Genomic DNA, 6,810 nt, shown 5'->3' with positions numbered 1-6,810 from the left:
ATTATTCAGTAATTATAAGGTTAATTTTTTTTGCTTTGCTGTTTGTAGTTGACACAACGGTAATGATGGTGTATGGTACCCGAGGTTGGCAATTAACCAGTTTCAACACAAAGATTTTAATTGTTTAATTTTTTTTAAAGACACAAAGGTGAAGGGCCTGTCTGGTACTCGACTTGGTGGCTCGAGCCTTGTGAAGGAAGAGTTATGACGGGGTATTGTAGATCCCGCACAACAACATATTCAAAACAATGTTTAAATTATACTTATCTATCGAGAGTCGACGGGAACAGAGTCCAGAGTAGCGAATCAACTTCATAACATAAATGCCAGCCTCGGAAGAATTCCACAATTGAATTATTTCTTTTTGTTAATTGTTAAAAAACCTTGTTACATGTTCCTGCATAATCTGGGTGTACTATAACCTACAACAAACCAGCTCGCAAAATTCGCCATGGTATGGGAAGTTCGTCATGGACCAAGAAGAGGAGGTTTCCTAGCATATGCGCAGTGGACAAGATGCCCGATCGTACAAGAGTGCTTGGGAACACAGGAGTCAGCGCACCCAGAAACAGCAACGAATGGAAGACGATCAGAGCCGAACCGTGGAATTTGTAAATCGACGGTGCGCCACCACGCTGCGGAGGGACTGACTGGCGACTGTCCCGCTCCCTCGTGCATCTCTCTCTCTCTCTCCACTGAATGTTAGTTTCAATTTTGTGACACATATGGCGCTCCGGTTCTGACTTAAGTTGACGAACCGAGAGGCCGCTCTGTCTAGTTCATTCGTTACTCGGAGCTCAGGCGGAGAAGAATATAAAACAAAGAAGGAAACTCGAACAGTGACTGCTAAGAATACCTTATAGGAGAAATTTTCTTAACGATTAATAGAGATGAGAGGAACGGCAAGAGGTCGCAGGACTTTGTTAGGTAGGCCCTTTAATTAATGTGTGTTTGAGAGAATAGCTTGTAAATTGTAGTTCAACGACGTGTGCTGAAATGGTAGGCACACGCCGTTGAAATTAGTTAGTTGCTGACCTCGGACAAGATCATGATTAAATCCTTCTTTTGTAACTTAAAGTCTCATTGTTCGTAGTTAATTGGAACTTATAGTTTTCAATCAAACCGAGTTTGAACACGGGTTCCCCCTTGTACAGTTTGATTCCGGTAACTTTAGTATCATTAAACTTTTAAATATTATTAAAATGAAGTGTTCAGTGATCTTATACCCTAACCCCTATTTCGTGCGTCACTCCTTACTCACACCATCCTATCGGAACGGTCGAAGCGATGAATGAAAAATATCGCCATCCGTGTAAATTTTGATAGTTTTGGTGAAAACTATATGGCACCCTTCAGGAAAACTGTTGGACTCATTTGCGAGTTCAACTAAATTCGTAAAATCAAAATAAATAAATAATTGGGCAAAAACCAGTTATAATATATACAGGGTCGACACGCTGGGGCTTACATACATGGCGAACTTGATGCTACCCGAATTGCACAACAGCAGGGAAGAAGCCATTGTACAGGGGTATTTTAATATTTCGCGCCTTTAAAGTTGCATTCGGATCAGCCATTCGGTCAAGTCCGTGCATCTTCGGATCAAGTTTATCATAGTATCCATGATTGCGTTCGAAACTTCAAGTGGATGCAAGTGTCAAAACAATATCGGATATGTTACATAGTAATTACAAATAATAAAAGTGTTTAATTAATAATGAAATGAAACATGTGACCTGAGAAGTAAACCTAAATGTTTTTTCTGTGCAAGAACATTATGGAATGTCTGCTGAGTGACAAATACTATAAAATAGTAATAATATTCTGCGCTTCCAGTGGGCGAAGAGTGAATTCTGTTTAACGCTTATTTGCGGCAAAAAAGGTATTTTATGAATGTATATGATATTTATTAAATAAAGTAAATAAAATATTAAATGCTTTAACTTTAAATTGACATTGCCTACATTTACCTACAGTGATTAGGACAAACACTTGAATCTGAACATAACCTCGAAATAATGACAGATCGGCCCGGCTTGTTTATTATTCTTTACCAAAGAAGTGTTCCGTGGTGTTGTATTTTTTATCACTGACAGTGTAGGCAGTAATAATTTAAATGATAATTACTTATTGTCAATATAACAATCATTAATTTATGACCAGTTTAATAAGTTAAACATTATTTCTGAATTTAATAATAGATTGCCATTGTTTTTTTCACAGATCGATCCTAGAAGAAATACACATCAGGAAATGCAGATGGAATTAGTGCATTTCGGCTTGGTGTGTTTCAATAAACATTGTTGAAAAATCTTTATCTCTGGACCTTATCAAAAGACTGGGGATTGATTGATAGAAATATCGCTGGAAACTCTCTATGTTCCCAGATTTGTCGGGCAAGCTCGTGAGTGTTCTGTGAAACTTTTCCCAATCATTCATAATATTTTTGTAATTATTCACGGAAAAAAAGTGGTGAGCGGTTTTAGATTTGTCATATCGAGTTTGTCAATTCTTTCTCAAAATTCGTAGATTATTTACGAAATCACATCAATGTCCAATGAATTTTTCTTATATTCGAGACCTAGCTACTAGTTCGTGACTTTTTTACGCATAAATTTGTGCCGTGTAATACAATCCTATCACCAACGAATCTTTAATTTATTTTAGTATTTGATCAAACCAAAATTTGGGATCAGGTCTAGAGTAATCATTTTCAAAAAACGTCTTAAGATTGATTTTAGGGGCTCATCAAATGCCAGTTTGGAAATCTGATGCAGATATAGCTATTTCGAAAATAAAATAATTAAAAAAAAATTGGAATAAAAATTCATGTCTAAAATTTTTCTTCTAGGTTTATTACTGATACACTTCTATCCTAAGCGAATCTCTAATTTAATTTAATGGTTGATCAAATCAAATTTTGAGTTGAGGATGACAGAAAACATTTTCTAAAATAAAAATAATCCCTAAGAATTTTATTAATCAAACTCCGGGAAAATTAAATTGCTTAGAGATATCTTTTTGATACGCTTACACCATCGAAATGACTCAGATTATTAATTTTAGGCTGATCAATCCCCAGTCTTTTGATAAGATCCAGAGATAAAGATTTTTCAACAATGTTTATTGAAACACCCCAACCACAAAACATTTTTTTGGTAAAGAATAATCAATCTAAAGTATCATAAACATGCCGGGCCGATCTGTCATTATATCGAAGTTATGTTCAGATTCACGTGTTTGTCCTAATCGCTGTAAGTAAATTTAGGTAATGTCAATTTAAAGTTAAAGCATTTAATATTTTATTTACTTTATTTAATAAATATCCTATACATTCATAACAAAACTTTTTGCCGCAAATAAGCGTTAAACACAATTCACTCTTCGCCCACTGGAAGCGCAGAATATTATTACTATTTTATAGTATTTGTCACTCAGCAGACATTCCATAATGTTCTTGCACAGAAAAAATTGAGGTTTACTTCTCAGTTCACATGTTTCACTTCATTATTAATCAAACACTTTTATTATTTGTAATTACTGTGTAACATAACCGATATTATTTTGACACTTGTATCCATTTGAAGTTTCGAACGCAACCATGGAAACTATGATAAACTTGATCCGAAGATGCACGGACTTAACCGAATGGCCGATCCGAATGCAGCTATAAAGGCGCGAAATATGAAAATGCCCCTGTACAATGGCTTCTTTCCTGCTGTTCTGCAGTTCGTGTAGCATAAAGTTCGCCATGTATGCAAGTCCCAGCGTGTCCACCCTGTATATATATTTAAAAATTTGCCATAAGGGCAACCGCAGGATTTCGCTGGGAGCGGGTGCTAATCTGGAAAATTGCACCCGCTCCCAGCGAAATCGCGGTAAAATTTCAGCCACAACCACGTTTTAATTTATTACGGCCAATCGATATTGTACTTTATGCAAAAATCATGATTCCATAGTATCTAGTATCTATTCTTTTTCCTTTTTTATCCTTCAATTATTTCTCTAAAATAATTTTACTTAATTTAATTAACATTATCACTCTCTTTTCTCGAGGACACATTTCCCAAATTTTTTGAGATACTATTCTCTCTATTAGCTGGCAAGAATGGCATTCTTGGTTTAAACGAGTGACTTGTAGGTAACACTGCCTAAAATGTCCGATAAGATCTGATAGGAACCAAGTACGAGTCAGATAGAAACCGGATAAATTTTATACACAGGTTAAGCCAGGATCTATATGGATAATTATTTTCTATCAGAGGAGTAAACGGATCTATCCGGGTTGTATAAGGGACACGAGACCATTCGTGTATATTAGCAAAGTCAGGATTGATCATCTATCCGGGTCTATCCGGTATTTATCTAGTCCGTGGAACGAGAATTTAATTTTGTCTAAGTCAAAATGATCGTATATCCGTGTTTATCCGGGACCTATTTCGGCCGTAAAAACAGAAATAAAAGTGTCTGGGTCTATTCAAGACCTATCTGGTACAAGAAAACAGAAATTATTTTACTCTACGGGTTGAAAGTTTGTATCGATCAGGGTCTCTCCAGGACCTATCTAGGAAAATCCTGCAGTGGATATTTATCCCAGTCTATCTGGGACCTATTTGGGCCGTTGAATAGGAAATAGAAGGTTCTGTCTGGGTCTATCCAGGCCCTATATGGTAGTCGAAAACAGAAATGATTTTAGTCTAATTTCAAAATTTGCATCAATCAGGGTCTATCCGGGACCTATCTGGGAAAGTCCTACAGTGTATATGTATCCAAGTCTATCCGGGACCTATCTGGGACATGGACTTAGAAATTATTTTTATTTTTTAGTATCTACCAGGGTCTATCCGGGACCTATATGGGAGTGTATGGTCGAAAAAAGAAACAAGTCCGACAGTGTGTATTTAACCGGGTCTATCCGGGACCTGTTGGAGACGCAAGACCAGAAATTGATATCCTTAATATATAGTGAATATTATGTAATTTTTGACCTCAAACATCTTAAAATACTGACGTGATGGGCCATTTCTGACCCCGGATTCGGATTCTACGTAAATTGTACACTTCGGAAATGACCCTCCACTTTCCAACAACAAAACCATGTTGGCCTGTGTTATTAATAGTTACTCTTGTCTTCTCAGATTTTTTTCTCTTTATTTGTAAGCATCATTACGTTTTTAATTATTATTTTTGCTTTTTTATAATGCAATTCAATGCAAAAGACAGACCAATTGATCGGTGTGCCACCTGTTGGATTAGTTTCATAGACATTTCTCCTCCGGATCGTAACAGAACTACTACTATAAACACATACACGATCAATGTGGAGGGTTAGAGACCGCACTAAAATTACGTTACAGCTCAAAGGGGGGGGGGGGGGGGGGGGGGGGTTGTTGCTCTAGTTTGTTACGATTTGTTACAGTAAACAATTTAACAATGGTCGTAAAAAGCCATCCTGTTTGGTTGCAAATCCAACTATTTTGTTAAAAGTTCGTATTTTTCGGCTAAAAGTTTAACTCTTCTCGTAGAACATTAATCTTTTGTCTAAAATTCATATTTTGCAGCTGACGAGTCAACTGAAATCTTTTTTGATTGAAAACTAATTTTGTTGTTGTAGATTTGTCCTTTCGATTTATCAACTCACATGTTTTAGTAGAATTTTTCTTTTTCTTGGAGCAACGTGTAACTACTTGGTTGAAAATTTAACAATCTTTTTCTTCTTTATTCATAATTTGTCCCCTAACGGTTTACAAGACCTTCGTTTCTTATGGCCATCTGCAAACTTTATATTGTGTAATCCTTACTATTTACAATAATTATAATATTTATAGTTATTTTCATCAATTCTTATATCTCCTTCCTTCTACATTAATCTAGGGCAATTTGCCTGTCGGAAGAGTGAGCGATCGTTCGAAGCGAGACAGCAAACGCGAGTGAGAGCGAGCGCATTTTAATCTACTTATACTAATACATAATAACTGCTTAAAAATCTTTACGCTTATAATATTAGCGACTTCTGTTTCCTTTTTCCTTCACTTTTAATTCTCTTCTATCTCATGCTCATTTTGTCATTCCTTTCCTACATCCTTTCCATACATGCTCCCATGTTTCTTTCTCCCATTCACATATTCTGCACTTTCTGTTCTCTTCGGAAATCTGGAATAATTTCCTGTTTACAATTTTTTTACACTAGTCAATAAAATTCAAAGTTTAAGATTTTGAAGCTGAAAATTTTGTTATTTACAGTATGTAAGACTAAATTGCAAATTAACCCAATGGAAGTGGAACTTTTCTGATCACTAAGCTTTCTAAATGTATGTATGTATGTATTTAATCTCTCCCTTTTACGGGTTTGAGGGCCACCGCTCCCTGTACATATATTTACAATTCCATCCTTAGTCTAACTTAAGTACTACTTATATTCTACTCTTTCGCATTACGTAGGATAAACAATAGTAACAGTAGTGATATTAATTCCTAAAATGAGCGAGCTTCCAGGACTTCCGTTTCCTCTTACCATAAAAAAATGCATTTTCCACGATATTGAAAACAATTTTCGTTTTTTACTGTCCCTTTTCAGGATCACCCGTTTGGCTCTGCCCTACTCCCTTGCTTTCCCTTACTTCATCCAATTTCTTTATCCACATCACTCCCTGTCCACTACCATCCAAGATCCATCTTACACACTCATCCACACTCAACTGTCCCTCGTCCTCTCCTGTACATCTCTCTAATACATGTGCCCATGACTCCATTTCGTATCCACATACTCTGCATAAATTCTCCTCTTCATTCATCCAATATCTGCATGCT

This window comes from Belonocnema kinseyi, chromosome 5 (genome assembly GCF_010883055.1).
Source record: "Belonocnema kinseyi isolate 2016_QV_RU_SX_M_011 chromosome 5, B_treatae_v1, whole genome shotgun sequence".
Taxonomy (NCBI): domain Eukaryota; kingdom Metazoa; phylum Arthropoda; class Insecta; order Hymenoptera; family Cynipidae; genus Belonocnema; species Belonocnema kinseyi.
Note: the sequence above shows the minus strand (reverse complement) of the source record.